The sequence below is a fragment of the Apodemus sylvaticus genome, chromosome 13 (assembly GCF_947179515.1).
Source record: "Apodemus sylvaticus chromosome 13, mApoSyl1.1, whole genome shotgun sequence".
Taxonomy (NCBI): domain Eukaryota; kingdom Metazoa; phylum Chordata; class Mammalia; order Rodentia; family Muridae; genus Apodemus; species Apodemus sylvaticus.
The window spans coordinates 100,858,342-100,878,268 of NC_067484.1; the positions used below are offsets into that span (position 1 = coordinate 100,858,342).

General features: G+C 36.7%; 1 long non-coding RNA gene across 3 annotated transcripts in view; it reads right to left on the minus strand.

Annotated features, from left to right (window-relative positions):
• LOC127664020 (uncharacterized) overlaps nt 1-19,927 on the minus strand; it is a 445,498-nt gene that overhangs the window by 123,269 nt on the left and 302,302 nt on the right. The window contains exon 1 of one of the 3 annotated variants that reach the window (XR_007973085.1): nt 17,236-17,251. The exons of the other annotated variants lie outside the window; for them this stretch is intronic. This is a non-coding gene — a long non-coding RNA (uncharacterized LOC127664020). Of the gene's footprint in view, nt 1-17,235; nt 17,252-19,927 lie in introns of those variants that run through there. 3 annotated transcript variants of the gene reach the window in all.

The window sequence follows — 19,927 nt, forward strand, 5'->3', positions numbered from 1 at the left end:
TGAGGGACAAGTATGATGTTACAACTAGACTCTGCCATCCTGCAGTCTGTGTTTCCAAACATTTATGAGCAACTGTTCTATAAATGCCTTGAAAATGCCACTGTGGGACTAAATGTTCTCCCAATGGTTGTAAGTTTTATTTATTATCAGAAAAACCTGAGTCATGACCCCTAGCAATACGACATGCCATCATTACACATTCCTAGAAATGTCAGTCCTGTAACACACTCTATAAACCAGGCTGGCTTTGGATACATAATCTGCCTCTTTGCCTTCTTAGTCCTGGGATTAATGAAGTGACCACTTCACAATGGAAACTGGTTTTGTTATGAATGGCTTTAAGTTCTTAATACAATTCTCTCTTGGTATCCATTGGTTCTTCATGAAACATAATTTTGTCCTAGGTAGTGTTTGTAAACAAAGTCCTAGAACACATGCATATATCAAATTTTATTGGATATTTATCTTGTTTTGATTTTATGTTACAAGTATGGATCAAAATGATTTAGGAATATTTTTTGCTTTGAGGAGGAATTCAAAGCATTTTTGGAAACCTAGGCAACTCTTTAGATCTAGAGAAGTCATGGATAATAGAAGAGAATCTGCTACTGCAACTTTACTAAACCAAAATGATTCCTAACTGCATTGTAAATGTTTATCCTTATACCCACAGTACACTGCAGCTCTCACCCCTCTTAAGAAAAATATGGATTGAAACCGGTGAGTATCATTATGGGGAACCAAAGAGAACAAAATTCAGAGAATAAGAAATCATTTGGTGTCTCTCCCTATTTTATTCATCTACAACACATCAGAAAGCTTATGGATGAAAGTAGAAGTTGAAAATGTTGCATGAGCCAGAGAAACAGGACAATTTCTTTGAAAATATTCTCCTATAAATGCTGGAAGGATGGCCTCCATGATGTCTCATAAATTTGACATGCTAAAGTAAAATGGAAAATGGGTGACATTGATAGACATACTACCATGGATGTGTTGAATTGAATGAGGACTCAACCATATGCTGAAAACTACAGACCACCATTGAATGCTGAAATTGAGAGAAATAATCTATCCAAGGGAAGAGATTTCCAGTAGGTAATTCAACATCAAAAATTCAGTCTTGAAATATTTTACATATAAATCATGCTGTATTCTCTATGCAAGACCTATATCTATATCTATATCTATATCTGTATCTGTATCTATATTTATCTATCATATATAATATATATATATATATATATATATATATATATATATATATATATATATATATATAAAACATTCATAAATGAACACTATAACTATGAAAGTGTTTATGAATATGAGAATGTTTGAGGACTATATACTGGAAGGAATGAAGGGTTGAATGAAAAGGGAAATGATGCAATTATATTTAAAATTTAAAAGTAAAAAGTACTTCTTTTTTGAATTTTTATTAGATATTTTCTTAATTTACATTTCAAATGTTATCCTCTTTCCTGTTATCCCCTCATAAAACCCCCTATCAGCTCCTCCCTCCCCCAACTTCTATGTGAGTGTTTCCCCCAACCACCCACTCCCACTTCATCCTCCTGGAATTACCCTATACTGGGGCATCGAGGCTTCACAGTGCACAGGACCTCTCTTCATATTGGTATCCTACAAGGCAATCCTCTGCTAAATATATGATGGAGCCATATGGTTCCTCCATGTGTACTCCTTGGTTGGTGGTTTACTCTCTTGGAGTTCTGGTTGGTTCATATTGTTGTTCTTCCTATGGGGTTGTAAACCCCTTCATTTCCTAAGGTCTTTCTCTAGCTCCTCAAGTGGGGACCATATGCTCAGTCAAACATTTGGCTACAAGCCTCTGCCTCTGTATTTGTCAGGCACTAGGAGAACCCCTAATGGGACAGCTATATCAAGCACCTGTCAGCAAACACTTCTTGGAATGCAAAACAGTGTCTGGGTTTGGTGACTGTATATGGGATGGATCCCCCGGTGGGACAGTCTCTGGATGGTCTTTCCTTCAGTCTCTGCTTCACACTTCATCTCTGTATTTTCTCCTATGAGTATTTTCTTCCTCTTCCTAAGAAGGAACAAACACACTTTGGTCTTCCTTATTCTTGAGCTCCATTAGTCTGTGAATTGTATTTTGGGTATTCTTAGCATTTGAGCTAATATCCAGATATCAGTGAGTGCATACTATGTCTGTCATTTTGTGATTGTGTTACCTCACTCAGGATGATATTTTCTAGATCCATCCATTTGCCCAAGAATTGCATGAATTCATTGTTTTTAATAGCTGAGTAGTATTCCATTGTGTAAATGTTCCACATTTTATGTATCCATTCCTCTGTTAAAGGACATCTGGGGTCTTTTCCAGAATAGCTTCTGGCTATTATAAATATGGCTGCTATGAACACAGTAGAGAATTTTCCTTAAGTATATATTGGAGAATCTTCTGAGTACATGCCCAGGAGTTGTATAGCTGGGTCCTCAGGTAATACTATGTACAATTTTCTGAGGAAATACCAGACTGATTTCCAGAGTGGTTGTACGAGCTTGCAATCCCACCAGCAATGAAGAAGTGTTCCTCTTTCTCCATATCCTCCCCAGTATCTTCTGTCACTTGAGTTTTCGATCTTAGCCATTCAGACTGGTGTGAGGTGGAATCTCAGGATGATTTTGCATTGCATTTCCCTGATAACTGAGGATGTTGAACATTTCTTTCTGTTATTCTCTACAGACCATTCTATATTACTCAGGTGAAAATTCTTTATTTAATTTAGTACCCTATTTTAATAGGGTTATTTGACTCTCTGGAGTCTAATACATTGAGTTTTTGATATATATTGGATATTAGCCCTCTGTTGGTTGCAGGATTGGTAAAGATCATTTCCCAATATATTGGTTGCCATTTAATTTTATTGACAGCGTCCTTTGCCTTACAGAAGCTTAGCAGTTTTATGAGGTCCCATTTGTCGATTCTCAATCTTAGAGCATAAGCCACTGGTGTTCTGTTTAGGACAATTTCCCCTGTGCCCATGTGTTCGAGGCTCTTCCCCACTTTCTCCTCTATAAGTTTCAGTGTGTCTGGTTTCATGTGCAGGTCTTTGATCCATTTGGACTTAAGCTATGTACAAGGAAATAATAATGGGTAGATTTGCATTCTTCTGCATGCTGAACTCCAGCTGAACAAGCACCATTTGTTGAAAAGGGTATCTGTTTTTACACTGGATGGTTTTAGCCCCTTTGTCTAAGATCAATTAACAGACCAAATGTGTTTGGGTTCATTTCTGGATCTTCAATTATATTCTTTTGATCTTCCTGCCTGTCTCTGTAACAATACCATACAGATGTTTAGTGTTTTTTAATCTCTATTGCTCTGTAGTAATGCTTGAGGCAAGAAATGGTGATTCCCCAAGATTTTTTTTTATTGTTGAGAATAGTTTTCACTATTCTATGTTTTTTGTTATTCCAGATGAATTTGACAATTGCTGTTTCTAACTTTATGAAGAATTGAATTGGACATTGGATGGGGATTGCGTTGAATCTGTAGATTGCTTTTCACAAGATGGTCATTTTTACTATATTAATCCTGCCAATCCATCAGCATTAGAGTGCCTTTCCACATTCTGATGTCTTCGGTGATTTTTTTCTTCACTGATTTGAAGTCCGTGTCATACGGATATTTCACTTGCTTGCTTAGAATCACACCAAGGTATTTTGTATTATGACTATTGTGAAGGGTGTCGTTTCCCTAATTTCTTTATACCCTTTGAATAGAATAAGGCTACTGATTGGTTTGAGTTCATTTTATACCCAGTCACTTTGGAATCTTAAAATAACAATGGAGACACTTATTCCGATAGAAATGAAAGAGGGTAACAGATTTGAATGTCCTAACAGAAGCAACAGTCTTCTGAACAGAACATCATAAGTGCAGGTGATAAGATAAACCATTAACAAATGGGACTTCATGAGACTGAAAAGCCTCTAGAAGGCAAAGGACACAGTACGATGGACATGATGAAACCCTAAAGAAGAAGAAAGGAATTTTACCAACTCCAAATTATCAGAAGCATAAAACGCAAAAGGTAAAAGGAACTCAAGGAACTACATGTTTAAAGGAGAAAGGATTCAGTAAACATCTCTGTGTGTGTGCTAGATTAACGAAGAAAGAAGCAATGGTTCAAGGACCATACACTTATAAACAACTCTGACAAACAGTTCTGTATCCATTACAAAGCAGCATGTAATTACAGATTAGGCATTGCCAATCTGCCAAATTCTTTCTCCAATCTGATTTCAATCTTTAATACTCTCTGATTTGTCAGATGGACTAAAGAGTTTCAACCATCTTGTGCACACTATTGGTAGCAATAAAACTTTGAAGCGCAAAGAGTACAAAAACTAGCTGAAAAAACAATCAAGTTCAAATGTTCTAACATTTTATAGTTTGTAAGTGATTTTTTTTTTTGTAGTAAGAGTTGGTTCAGAGATGATAAGCAAACGTGCTATTATAGGGCACATTAAGATGCAGAAAGTTCTTTTATTTGGATAGTGTGAGAGCTTTCTGCCAATGCATCATATTGCATGAAAAGGCAAAAATGGCGTTCAGAAGCAGACAGACTTGTTTGGATTTAAAAAATGACAATGAATTACAGTTGAATAAAAATGTAATTGTCTTTGTCAAGTGCCTTATCTTTTTTGTTGTTCTTTTGTTTGTTTGTTTTGGTTTTTGTTTTTTTCTGTAACAAAAAGCCAAAGTGACCTGGTAAAAATTCAATTTTTGCTCATGAGAATTTGTTTAGACCTTTAACATTTTATATCTCAGCTAGCATATGTTTAGTATAATATTAAATTAATGTAGAAACACTGTGTGACATTATACATGGGGTCCAACTGTTTACATACATGTCATAGTCATGTCAGACAAAACTGGGTAACGTGCCTGGCTCAGAGCTAGGAGAATACAATGGAACCGGTTCTCTGAGGCTGTGCTGCCATGCTGCAGAGTGTCTATCTTCTGGTTATCCTTGGTCAGTGCGAAGAACAAAGAGTTGGCTAAAACAACTGAAAGGTGGACAGAGAAGCAGATTGCCCCACAGACATAGTAATGGCTGCCTCCACCCCAAAGGACATCACCGTGTGTACAAGGGAGAAGGGCTCACTTTAATTTATTCGAAATGTTAATGTATTTTAAATTTTATCAGAAAATGTTTTACTTCCTTTTTCAGTTAATTTAGCAATGGTTTTATGTCTACCATTTTATTTGGAAAATTTTCTGTTATTGTTAACTTATCTTTCTATATATACAAATCCATCCTCTGCTGCCCATGAGTCTGTCACATGTTCAGTGCCTTCTCATCCCAAAGGATGAGGACACTGGATTACGGTCTCCAAACCTGCAAACCTGTCTGTGTGCAGTTGACTATGTGAAAATTGTCCTCAGCAATGGCCTTGCTATCCATTTTCAGAGAGAAACCTTCTGTCCTAGCAAGCAACAGAGAGATGAGAGACTCCTTAGTGTCCGAAATTGGAGCTAGCCCATGAGGTGGGTCTCAAGTTGGGCCAGTTTTCATTGGTTATTCCAATGAATTAATAATAATAATAATAATAATAACAATAACAATAATAATAATAATAATTTCTAATGGTTAGTCTCTGTTCCATTTTTGACCCTGCATTTCTTTTAGACAGGAAAGATTTTGTTCTGTGTATCTGCTGTGTTGTGGTTGGAACTGACCCTTCAAATTTCTTCTCCTGCTCCCACACAGTCACCATTTAGACTCTGTCCCTTCATCACAGAAGATGCTGCAGAATCATTTGCTGTTCAATGTTGAGACATGTTGCCATCCTCATGGTTTTTATTATTAATTTTAATCTTTTTGTTTTTTGTTTTTCAAGACAAAGGTTCTCTGTGTAGCCATGCCCTTTGAGGGGCAGACCTATGTAGACAGCCAGGCCCCTCACAGCGGGACACACCCAGTGAGCTGACTGTGAATGAAATAAGTCACAGACCATATTCCTAACTAGAAGGTAAGTACAACCAATAATCACTTGCAAAAGGAAATATTGTTTCCTTCAAGGGAGTCTCACAGAGCAACCAAAACACTCTTCATGGTAGACAACAAGCCCTGCAATATCTAGCCAATATGACACTATCTCATTGTAATATTCCAAGCTTCCTTGTCTTATATTTATGAATCACAGCATTTTTAACCTTAAATATCCATTGATCTCTTATTATCTTTGTGAAGGCTTCCAGTATTGGGTCTTTCTTTGCCTATGAATCTATTGCACTTTTTCTTTCTTTTTTTTGATGTTAAATAAAACTCCTTTAATTATACTTAAAGTGATCATTTTATCCATGTACATTTTTTTTGCTTTATTAATCATTTTATTTTTTTTATTCGATATAATTTATTTACATTTCAAATGATTTCCCCTTTTCTAGCCCCCCACTCCCCGAAAGTCCCTTAAGCCCCCTTCTCTTTCCCTGTCCTCTCACCCACCCCTTCCCACTTCCCCGTTCTGGTTTTGCCGAATACTGTTTCACTGAGTCTTTCCAGAACCAGGGGCCACTCCTCCTTTCTTCTTGTACCTCATTTGATGTGTGGATTATGTTTTGGGTATTCCAGTTTTCTAGGTTAATAACCACTTATTAGTGAGTGCATACCATGATTCACCTTTTGAGTCTGGGTTACCTCACTTAGTATGATGTTCTCTAGCTCCATCCATTTGCCTAAGAATTTCATGAATTCATTGTTTCTAATGGCTGAATAGTACTCCATTGTGTAGATATACCACATTTTTTGCATCCACTCTTCTGTTGAGCGATACTTGGGTTCTTTCCAGCATCTGGCAATTATAAATAGGGCTGCTATGAACATAGTAGAGCATTTATCCTTATTACATGGTGGGGAATCCTCTGAGTATATGCCCAGGAGTGGTATAGAAGGATCTTCTGGAAGTGAGGTGCCCAGTTTTCGGAGAAACAGCCAGACTGATTTCCAGAGTGGTTGTACCAATTTGCAACCCCACCAGCAGTGGAGGAGTGTTCCTCATTCTCCACACCCTCTCCAACACCTGCTGTCTCCTGAATTTTTGATCTTACCCATTCTGACTGGTGTAAGATGAAATCTTAGCGTTGTTTTGATTTGCATTTCCCTAATGACTAATGAAGTTGAGCATTTTTTAAGATGCTTCTCCGCCATCCGAATTTCTTCAGGTGAGAATTCCTTGTTTAAATCTGTACCCCATTTTTTAATAGGGTTGTTCGGTCTTCTGGAGTCTAACTTCCTGCCTATGAATCTATTGCACTTTTTCTATAGATAATTTTCTTCTCATTTTGTTTGCCCTATTTTATTTTTTTTTATTTTATATATTTTATTTTGTTTTATATCATTATTATTTTAGATGTCATTTAATTGGATGTAGATCAAGCTAGATGAAAATAGAGGTAGGGAAGAATTGAAAAAATGGAGGGAAACAAAACTCTAATGAGCTATATCATGAAAAGCAAGATATATTCTAATCAGAGAATGAAATATAAAAATAAAATAAAGAAATAAGGATGCTAATAAAACAAACCCAAAGCACACCTACTTTTTACCTATATTTATCAATGAAACACCCTTAGGTTTACCACATTACCTTAGTCATTAATATGAGTTATAGGCATTAAAGGTAAGCAGAACTGTAGGTTGTCTTCCCTTTTTCAAGGTTTCACAGAGCCCTCTGCCACCAAGAAGGACCCTCCTCACAGAGGATGCATTCATGTCACTTCCAGCTCAAGGGTGCCACGGCTGAATTTGAAGGGCATGGTTTCTTCAGGAATGTAGGATTATGGTGCAACTCTGGAGTAACAGTGTCTTATTCTATTTCACAGAGTCACACAACAATAAGGCAACTCACAGGACATGGAAAAGTCATAGAGTTATTCGGACCTAAGGTAATGATCACAACTTCACAAGCAATATGAAATTAGAAATTCGAAAGGTTATTTCAAGTTTGTGTCTGGCATGTGATGCCTTGAAAATACAATTAATGAAAATAATTTTAGGCTCTTGTAAATAGAAATTTAATGAAAATGATCTTAATCTATTGTAAACTGAAATTATAGGCGAGATGACATAAAAATATGGTGATTTGATAACATCTAAAAAATGAAAGAATTATTGATCGTGTTTGGGTTGACACCATCCTCAGAATTAAGAGACATTTTAAACTTCCAGTTAAGGCTAACAATTTGATGTTTCCTCCAGTTAGAAGGATACTACCTAATTAAATCATTACTTATTTTTCATGATTCTTAGATTTTTAGCATAAAATGATGGATGAACTCTATAGAAAAACATACATCGATCCCTAATATAAAATTCACCAATGAATCTCAGTATGATAAAACATGAAAAGCGTTTATAGTGTAGATATGATTAGAAATTAAGGAACTTAATCATATGTTAAAGTTTGTTTTCCAAATAACATTTTTTAAAAAAGTTATTCTTATTATAAGTTTAAGTATTTACAAAAAATGGGATATGTTTATTTTGCTTGAGTTATGTACATGAAAATTAATCAAAATACAAACAAGTCCTAAATTGTAAATTCTTTTTATTGTTGATTGCATGGAATAGTTTTCTTTTAATTATATATTTTTATATTCTATATTCTTTGTTTACATTCTAAATAATTTCCCCTTTCCCCGTTCCCCCTCCCCATATGTCCCATAAACCTTCTTCTTTCCACCCATTCACCAAACACCTCTCTCTTTTTTCTCTGAGTTAACATGGAAACATTCTACAGTGAGTCAGGAAAAGGAACTATCAAGAGTCTCCTCACTGGGTTAAAGGCTTCCATTTAGGACAATTATCTGTGAAATACAAAAAATAGAAACAAAAGTTTGATTCATATTTCCAGTTCTTTGAAGGATTTCATTTGCTACTGTTTTTTGGACAGTACAAGTGAGAAATAAGAGCTTTTGTAGTTTCCATTAATTTTCCTTCAATTTCACATGGCCAAACAACATTGAATTTACCTGTTACATATATGTTTTTGATGTATTCTAATGGAATCTTTTGCAGTTTGGTCAGGTTGATATATTCTTCCTTCATTTCTTCAGTAAGATTTGTTCCTTTTGCTGCATTTCAAGAGGAAAAACAGGAATAGATACCCAATGAAAGCCTGTATAGTCTGTGCATTAATCAAATCTCATTGTCTAAGAGTAAATTATTCATGATTATGCGAGCTCCAGCATACTCTATGATGCTAATCACAAAAGTATTAATAAAATTATGTCATAGTATAGGGGACATTTTCAGAATTTATCACTGTGTTAATTTTGCAGTTCTTCACATATTACAGACCCTAAAGGCAACTTTTAAATATTTTCATTTAAAAATCATAAACTGTTAAACCCCATTCAAGACTTGATACTGTGTTGATTAAAAAACAAAACCCAAGGCGAAAATACCATCCCTGCTCATGCTTTTTGTTGCTCAGAGAAGGGTCTAAATATTAGTTTTCTTGTCCCAAAATCAAAACCACAGTAATTAATCAGAATTGAGCACTTGAGCACCCAGCCCAAAATCCCTACAGATTTGCCCACCTTGTATGTAAGAAAAAATTGCAAGTTCATTGTATCTGATATGGACATTTATTTTCATGAAACTTAAGCAATAAGATGATAATGTAGAGATGATCACTGGGGAATTATCAATGTTTTTATATGTTTATATGGAAATGATTGCAGCTGAAGTAGAGTTCATATATGTTGGAAGAATTCACATCATGCTTACTGACACAAGGTTGATGATGTAAAGAAATTATAGTTGTTTGATGAAGTTGTAATGACTGATATACATGTGGATAATTCAATATAATTTTTTTTGTTTAGTACTGTGAAATATCCTAATAATACATGTATAAGACCTCTAATGATTGCCTCAGTAAAACTCTGATGCACAGAATGAGTAGGTGAACCCTTGTCAAAGACTCTTATAGGTACCATCATGAATTTTTATATGTATTGAGAGGAGAATATGAAATCTTCTTCTAGACATGATTATATGTAAAACGTGTAAGTAAAAGGTGTCAATAAATTTTCTGCAATTAAAATGCACACAAAGACTTGTATTCTAAGGACACATATAGAAAAACTTATTTTCTTCAACATAAAATCATATGTTTTTACACAATGCTACAGTCACTCTTACGACTCTCCGTTGCACATGAGTATACTGCAGTAGAAATAAAATGGTTGTATTTGATATATAAGTAATTATAAGCCTATATGAAATTGTAGCTGTGAACAAAAAACATAATAGCACATTACGTCACAGTGTTGATTAGATTTTGAACTTAAGTTGAGTCACTGATATTTATTCCACAATAGTTTGCTCTTTATTTCAAAATATTAAATCACATAAAAATATCCTAATCCTCAGTCATGCAATAAAATACATATGATGCCACCCACATCCACTCACCTAATTCATATAGCATTTATGTAGATTAAAATTTTCAAATTACCTTGTAGAAGTATTAATCTGTATATGGAAGTTTTAGTATATGAAGAAAACCTAGTTACTTAGTAAAGATTTATATTTAAATTATATTTAAATTATTAAAATATAAAAAGGTTACTCAATTTACTATCCCATGAGACACACTAGGTTCTAACACATTCGAATTAACTCAGATTTATCTGATCAGAATTGAAAATGTTGGAGACAAGTAGTCCTTGGTTATCTGGTACTGAAAAATATATTCTCTTGATTTATAACTTAATTGTTTTCTAAGTAGACCTTGCAGTCCCTACAACTAAGTTAAAGAAGGGTAAGTCTATAGAAGAAATATATGACTGACACTCTGCACAATTTTCTAGAATAATGTATGATTCTTTCAAACCTTTGATCATATAGGACTAACATTGAAATATATTAATTATAATTTCATCTATGAACATTTGAATTACAGTCTATTATTAATTTCATTGTATAGAAAATATAACACTTTCAAACTTTTCTCATATTACAAAAATATGCGAGGTAAAATTGAAATAGTTACTCAGTGATAACTAGATCTGCAATGTCTGTCCTTTCTGAAATGACTTTAAATTCCATTTGTCTGGGCCATGTTTTGAGCTTGAATTTTGAGGAATAAGATATTGACGATGCTACTGTGAGTACATTATGCTCATATCATTTGTATCCAATAATATATAAGGATGTGTGCTAATACAGTGCATTTGTATAGAGGACCAGAGCCACTGCAGGTTCCACCATGGTCTACAATCCTGTAATCACTGAACAAACAAGACTGCCTTTTGCTTTGACTTTTAAATTAAGCATCTTGAGAAGAAGAAGAAGAAATAGAAGAAGAAGAAGAAGAAGAAGAAGAAGAAGAAGAAGAAGAAGAAGAAGAAGAAGAAGAAATAGAAGAAGAAGAAGAAGAAGAAGAAGAAGAAGAAGAAAAAGAAGAAGAAGAAGAAGAAGAAGAAGAAGAAGAAGAAGAAGAAGAAGAAGAAGAAGAAGAAGAAATAGTAGTAGTAGTAGTAGAAGAAATAGTAGTAGTAGTAGTAGTAGTAGAAGAAGAAGAAGAAGAAGAAGAAGAAGAAGAAGAAGAAGAAGAAGAAATAGTAGTAGTAGTAGTAGTAGTAGTAGAAGAAGAAGAAGAAGAAGAAGAAGAAGAAGAAGAAGAAGAAGAAGAAGAAGAAGAAGAAATAGAAATAGAAGAAGAAGAAGAAGAAGAAGAAGAAGAAGAAGAAGAAGAAGAAGAAGAAGAAGAAGAAGAAGAAGAAGAAGAAATAGAAGAAGAAGCAGCGAAGGAGGTGAAGGAGAAAGAGGAAGAGAAGGAGGAGGAGGAGAAAGAGGAAGAGAAGAGGAGGAGGAAGAGGAAATGGATCAATCAGCATAAAGGTCAACAAAATATTTCAAATGAAATCATTAATGAAAAATTTTCCTAAACGAAAAAGGTGCCCGTTAATGTCCAAGAAACATCAAAAATACTAAACATTGGGGAAAAAGTGTACAGAGCCATATTGGGGCAGTCTTGCACTTGGTCAGAGTTTGAATTTGGTCAAGGTTAACTTCTCCCAGAAAGCCAGGATCCTGCTCCACCTAGGGTGGAGCGCTCGAAGTAAAGGTTAAGTTCATTGTTCCTCCAGGTCTAGGAATTCCTGAATTAAGCAGGTGACCCACCCAGCTGCCGGAGCAGTCAAGACGAGGACCTCCAAGAGAAGCTAGACAACTTCCACCAGAACTCAGCCTGGAGTCTGGGGGGAAGGGTTTGCCCAAACTGTTAAAAGGTCTGGCGCCATTAAAGTTTCCGGCTTTGATCAGTGAACATTGTCTTAGCCGCACTTCTTTTCGCCCCTCTTCCCTATAATCCCAAAATTCTCTCAACAGGTAACCCGGTTTACATGTGGCTGCTGGCAGCTACATAATTGGCGCCCAACGTGGGGCGACCTGGTACGGGAGAATTTCCTGAGGTAACCCTATCCAGCGAAGCTTCGCAAGAAAGGTGATAAATCGTATCCGCACGGTAAGCAACATAGAGGTCAAAACTAGCGCTAGTGAATTCGTGTCTATTGTTGTGAGTGCAGGAAGGATACGGTTTTTCAAGCAAACTGTGCGGGTCCGGCACAGTGGCTGCTTGGGTTGAAAAGATAGGGAAATATGGGGAAGGAATTTGGTAGGCATTTGCCCAAAGCTCGTAAGAGCTGATTTCGGCGAAAAGAAGGGGGTTTTAAAAATAGGCATATGTCCACAGCCTCTAAGAGCTGTTTAAAGAGGAAAGTGGATACAATTGCTTAACAAGCGCACTTAACTTTCTGTGTATCTTTCCATGTTTGTCCCGGTGCACCGACTGTTTGTCTATGTGTATGTTTATGTCCTCTCTGTGTCTTTGTGTGAATGACTGTTTCATGTTAAAAAGAAAAATTGGTAAGGATTTCATCTGCTGGCAACCTCTTGAGCCAGCCACAGTTTGTGTGGGGATTGATTTAAAGCCATGCCGCGACAGCGCAGCTCACTCAAGAGGCAAGCATGGCTGGGGAAAAAGCCGCTCTTAAAAGCCCAGAAACCTCAAGATTTGGGAAGACTTTGGTTTGGCTTGTGAAATTCATGTAGTCGCTTTATACTTGTTTCTAATTGGTTTTAATGGTATAAGGCTTTACATTTCTTGACTAAAGAGTTATAAATTAATTGGTTATTATGTAAAAGATATAGTGTTCGTAAAAAAAGGTTAGTTTAAAGCTGGTAGTTTAGGGTAGTCGCCATTTTTAAACAACACGTGGCATGATGGTTAAAGCTGGTAGTTTAGGGTAGTCGCCATTTTTAAACAACACGTGGCATGGTTAAAGCTGGTAGTTTAGGGTAGTCGCCATTTTAAACAACACGTGGCATGACGCAATCCAGGAAATACAGGCCTTTAAGACGCTCCTAAATTGGCATGGTGTTTCATGTGAATCTTGGCCTGGAGATTGGACTTAATGAACATTAAGATTTAAAATATTGTCTCTTTAATAAGTTACACTGTCATACACTTGAACATAAGAACTGGCAGACAAACCTTGTGCTGTAAATATGTGTTTGCCATTGATTTTAAAGAAAATAGATTGCTTAAAATTGAGATTTGCTTCCAAAATTACAATTGTGCTCTAATATTACAAGAAAACATTGAGTTACAATAAAAATCAGTGTGTCATTGGCTGCAGATTTCAGTTTACAGGCTCATAATTCTTAACATTTTGTAATTATGATAATTTTGAGAGTGATACAGCTATGGGTTTTAGAGGCCCATTGCCACTTTTCCACAAGTTTATAGGCTACAATGGTAGGAGCAAAATTTAACCCTCCAAGATTAAAAAGGAGATCTCTGTGGAAATGTATTTGATATCAAGTAGGTTCCTTTGACCATGGAATTACAGGTTTCTTTTGTTTAATCCTCAAAACACAGGTTTGGGTCTGGTCTTAGATAAAAGGCTCAGATCTAGTCCTTGCCAAGGACTAAAGGTGGATCCTAGGGCAGATAAATAAAAAAAATGTTTTGTCTCTGATTTAATACTAGAAGTTAAGATCTTAAAATTTTCAGTGTATAATGTTCATAGAATGTTTGTTACAGGCCCTTGCTCCTATGGACTTTTAGAATTTTTAGGTAAATGGCTTTCAAAGGTTGTTAGGATATATTAATTGGCTTTATCTTAATTACCTCATTTTAAGCTTGCCACAGAAGGTCTTAAACCTCTGTTTTCAAGGTAGGAAACGTTTGTTCCTTGCTTAAAGCAACAATCAAATTTATTACTAATGGTTGATCTATTACATGACAAACATTTTTAGGCAAAATTAATAATTGTTATCCAAAAGATAATTTGTACTATCAGATCACATGATTATTCCTTTAAGTTTCTCCCTGCTTCAACACAGATACCTGAATTGGGTGCTATAACAGCTATTTTTAAGATGTTAAAAGTCAAGCTTTTAATAATAGTAGATATATACATAGCTCATGGTTTATAATTGCTTAAAATTGGTCCATTTTTAATACTGCTAATTCTTAATTTCTACAGTTTATACAAATGTGATTCAAATTCTAAGAGCAAAGGATATGTTCTCTAAATGACTGTCCTTTAGGTATTTGAAATAATTTTATATTTTGTGCACATCAAATTGTAAAGATTTGTTCTTGATGTCCTCAGTTTCTACCTCTACCACGTAATGGTGTTAATCCTAGAGGACTTAGTTATTACAGATAAATGATACTCATTTCTAATTTAGAAGATTAAAAAATAAATATGTACATGTGACTAATGATTCATTTTTAGGCTGTCTAGTTACAACTACTCTAACAGAAAAAACAACTAAAAATGCTATGTTTATTTTATATAATTACATAGTTATTGCCTATGTTATGGGTTATACTTTGTGTTCCAACTTAAATTAATAAAACAATATCTTCTTGAAAGAGAGAAGAGAGGGGAAATCGTGCCCCTGTACATATCATTTATATTATGCTTGCATGTTTTTAAGAAAATTTTAAAATTTGGATGCCTAGAAACTCCTTGCTAAATGTATATGACATCTTGTAATTAGGCATATTGATGTCTAGGTGAAATGAAGGAATTCACTTATTGACATATGCCATGATCCTGATTTAATATTGGGGAAGGCATGTCCCCTATGTTTTTTCCACAGAATGCTGCAGAAGATATGCTGACTGTGTGCTTGCTGAATGCCCAGACCATGGTAACATAAGACCTATATTGGGTATATGTTCTTGACTTACCTCAATTGTTAAATGTCTCAGGTTAGATAAATTGCCTAGCTTCAAGCTTTTAGACTTTGTGGGACAGAACATGGAGACTGTTAAGCTAGCTTAGGAAAATTTAATCTAAAGAAGAGTTAAAATAACTCTTCTCCTTATTGTGTTCAGCTGACTCAACCATAGACTGGTCTAGAAATAATTCCAATATTGAAGATTCCAATTTTGAAGATGGCTAACAATCTTCAGCCAGCTGTGTTAATTTAACATATAGTCTCCACTTTTCCTGAGAAGTAACAGCTTATTTCTTGATACACAAGGCTACCTCTCCCACCTCAGAGGCCAAGCTTTGGGTCCTTAAAGTTGTTAATTTACAACTGAATTGGATACTTCTGGGACAAGTTAATCCTATTCCACCTTTAACTCTTGACCTTGTCTGTTAAGCAGACTGGCTGTCTCCACCCAGGCTCACCTGGATGGAGAGATTGCATGTCTGTTAAAGACACTTGCAGACCCCCCTGGCTTCAAAACTTACACAAGTGGATCTCCAAAGAGGGAGCCACATAGAACTCAGATCTATGTGTGTTTGTTTTTGAACAAACATGGGTACCAGTGAGACGTGCGAGGCAAAGCACTGCATGGGGAGGTGAATTTCTGCTTCTGAGTCCCCAGGAAGTACACCTAATTGCATAGGGGTTAACGTCGAGAGGCTGTCCTTAAAATAATAAGGGAGCCTATTACCCCTCCTCTGAAAAAGACGTTATACAATATTTAAGAGGAATTACGGTCAATGCTTCCCCTCCTGGTTAAGGCCCGCCTTCTTATGAAGGATATTTATCCACTTGTTTTCTACCTCCTCGTGTTCAAATTAATAAAAAAAGGGAGGACATGTACAGAGCCCTATTGGGGCAGTCTTGCACTTGGTCAGAGTTTGACTTTGGTCAAGGTTAACTTCTCCCAGAAAGCCAGGATCCTGCTCCACCTAGGGTGGAGCGCTCGAAGTAAAGGTTAAGTTCATTGTTCCTCCAGGTCTAGGAATTCCTGAATTAAGCAGGTGACCCACCCAGCTGCCGGAGCAGTCAAGACGAGGACCTCCAAGAGAAGCTAGACAACTTCCACCGGAACTCAGCCTGGAGTCTGGGGGGAAGGGTTTGCCCAAACTGTTAAAAGGTCTGGCGCCATTAAAGTTTCCGGCTTTGATTAGTGAACATTGTCTTAGCCGCACTTCTTTTCGCCCCTCTTCCCTATAACCCCAAAATTCTCTCAACAGGTAACCCGGTTTACATGTGGCTGCTGGCAGCTACAAAAAAGTCCCTTTGTCACATAATAATCAAAACACTAAACATATTAAAGAAATATAAAAAAAACTACAGCAAAAAATAACAAAGTAAACAATAGAATGAGTAATGTATTAAATCAGAGCTAGTAGATTCATTTCTGTCTTCTATTTTTTTAAGGAGTGAATTCATTACTTACAAAATATTCTCCCTACATGTATTCCTAACCAGATTCAGGCCAGAAGAGGCCTAACCTAATATAGGCCCGAAGAAGGCACCAGATTCCATTACATATAGATATGAGCCACCATGTGGTTGCTAAGAATTGAACTCATGACCTGTGTAAGAATAGCCAGAGCTCTTATCCTTTAAGCCATCTCTGCAGGCCTGACTCTGCCTTCATAATGTATATTATAAAAAGAAAAAATAGATTGGACACAGGTGATGCATATTCACAGAAACCACCCAGGCTTCTACAAGAAAGCAACTAGACCAGATGTTTTGGACAGAATTACAATCACCCACGATAGTGAAGTTATTCATAGGTCATGGCCTGAACTTGCAAGTAAGAAGCACCATTAGAAACCTCACAGGAAGTCACATCTGGCTGATGCTTCCGATCCAAACCCATAGTGGTCTTACCACCCCTGCACCCACTGCTCAGCCACATGTTCCTCCCCATTGTGGGCAGATATCTTGTGCTCACCATGTCTTGATTTCAGAGCTTCCCTGAGGACCCCTCACAGCACCCAACAGCAGAGCTCAGAGCAGAGCACAGCGAACCATTAAAACTGCACAGCCACAGTGATCACACAGAATGAATCCTGGAAGCTCCCGCCTCTTTGTCTGACTGGCAGGTCTGCCTGGTGCCCTTGATTGGCCAGTCAGTCTTAGCCCAAAGTGTGTTTCTTATCCAGGGCCACAGTTTTTTCAAGATCTCAGCAGCGGTTTGCACCCCATTAACATTTGAAATAAGATTCCAAGAGGTATCTTACCCCACCCAGCCCTGTGGGAGGAAACAACATTCCAGCTCAGACTGGTCAGCTGCCTGCTCCTCCCCTCTGTAAGCCAGGACTCCGCACTTACCAGGATCTGTGCCTGAGCTTTCTTCAAAGCACTTGTCTTCTTCCCATAATCATGGTGAACAGCTTACCTAGACCACCACAGCAGGTACATTGGCCATATCAATCTAACCCAGGAATAGATGATCCAATGCATGACACAAGCTATTAACCTGAAAGATGGATTTTTACTAACAAACATTTTAGCCAGGCAGTGGTGGTGCAGGCGTGTAATCCCAGCACTTGGGAGGCAGAGTCAGGTGGATTTCTGAGTTTGAGGCCAGTGGTCTACACAGTGATTTACAGGAGAACCAGTGCTGTTCAGAGAAACCCTGTCTCAAATAAAAAACCAAAAACAAAAACAAACAACAACAACAACAAAATCCAAGAGTTTTGTTTATGGATAAATGCTTGGCGCCAGGAAAACTGAAGATCCCTTCAACAAATGATAGATGTGAAACAACCCCAGGAGAAAAGCCAGAAACCCAAGGGAATCACTGCTTAGCACTATTACTAGTAAGCACATTTTCAACATGGACAACGTAGAGAAAAAACAAAGTTGGATTAGTACAGATTTTCTAAATAAGCCTATCTCAAATCATAGAGAAAATGAATCTTTCTATGTATATAGAAAGGGTAGATAATAGAATGTCTCAAAGGCTGTCAGACAAGAAAAGTTAGAAAAAATTAGGACTATATTATTTCATGTTGCAGGATATTACAGCTGATCTTCATTATATACCAGAGTACTTTAGAAATAAGTACTTTCCATGTGTATTTTAAAATAAAATAATCAAACAAATCACCTTTGTTTTGTAAAATAAGGTAATACAAATACAAAAAACAAAAGTGACCTTTCCACAAGTAGGTTGCAAAAAGCATCTACAGCCTCAATCATAGATGAATCAGAACACTTCAAAATATCAGGATTAAGAAAGGGTTTCTCACTTCAAAAGGTATAATTAAGAAACATCCCCCACAGTAACCAGGATTAGAGTTAGGGTTAGGGAATTAGAGGGTTATGGTTAGGATCAGGACAAGCATAGAGGGTTATGGTTAGGATCAGGACAAGCATTGTTATGGTTAGGATGCTTAAGAAATTAAGGGGTTAAGATAGGATTAGAGATTTAGAGCAAGTCCCAGGGTTAGGCTCAAGGATAGGGTTAAGATGGCCACCATTATTCTTGATCAAGAGTATCCCTACTACACAAAGAAGAAATATCAGGGTTAAACTCGGGATAAGGGCAAAGGATTTCTTTGTTGTGCTGTGCAAAACAGCTTCTATCTTTTCACTTATCTGCCTTCCTAGCATTTTTTTTTCATAGTATCAAAATCTTCTTTCCCCGCCTGGCTATGGTGGTGCACGCCTGTAATCCCAGCACTTGGGAGGCAGAGGCACTCGTATTTCTGAGTTCAAGGCCAGCCTGGTCTACAGAGTGAGTTCCAGGACAGCCAGGGCCACATAGAGAAACCTTGTCTCGAAACAAACAAACAAACGAACAAACGCACAAACAAACAAAAGAATAAAATCTTCTTTACTGGCCAAATGAAAGTGGAAAGTAAATTATCCAAGAACCTAGAATTCCCAGATGGGAGATATCTTTACATTATTATTGGTCCCAGTTCACATATAATAGAAGAGTAAATATGACTCAAAACATCAGTTTTACTAACCTCAAAAACACACTGTACCTAAAGAAATTCTTGTGTTTATTAAATAATGGCAGTAAAACGTCTTTGTCTTTAGTTAGTACATTCTGATCAATTTATTACCTACTCTGGGGTCAGGTCATGCCTCATCCATCCCCAGGCTCTGAAGAGCTTCTTAAAAAGCATAAACCTAGTCAGGTGAGGCATTCATACACTGCCACCACACACACACACACACACACACACACACACACACACACACACACATCACTGGGTACTTGTAAACCATGAAACTGCAGTGTGCTCCAGCCAAACTAGAAGATATAGTAAATTCTAGGGCAGTCCTAGACTAAACAGGAAGATCCTGTCTCAAAACATTCAGGTTAATAAACATCACACTCTACATGTATCCTACTCAAAGGACTTCAGTTACAGCAAGTTACTTCAGTGCAGCAACCTCTGGACACAGGGCTTAAACTTCTTTCTCAGAGGGAATATTAATTAACACTGGCCGACTTTACAGCTTTACAGTGATAACTGCAAACACAGTCAAAAAATATGGGACAAAAAGTTTCGCCACTTAGCTAATGGCTTGCCCACTGAAGTTACTACCCTTCAAAAACCTTCTCATATGCTACTGCTTCAACTAAACTGTGGAACATCAAGAACAGGTTTTGCACTTAGCAG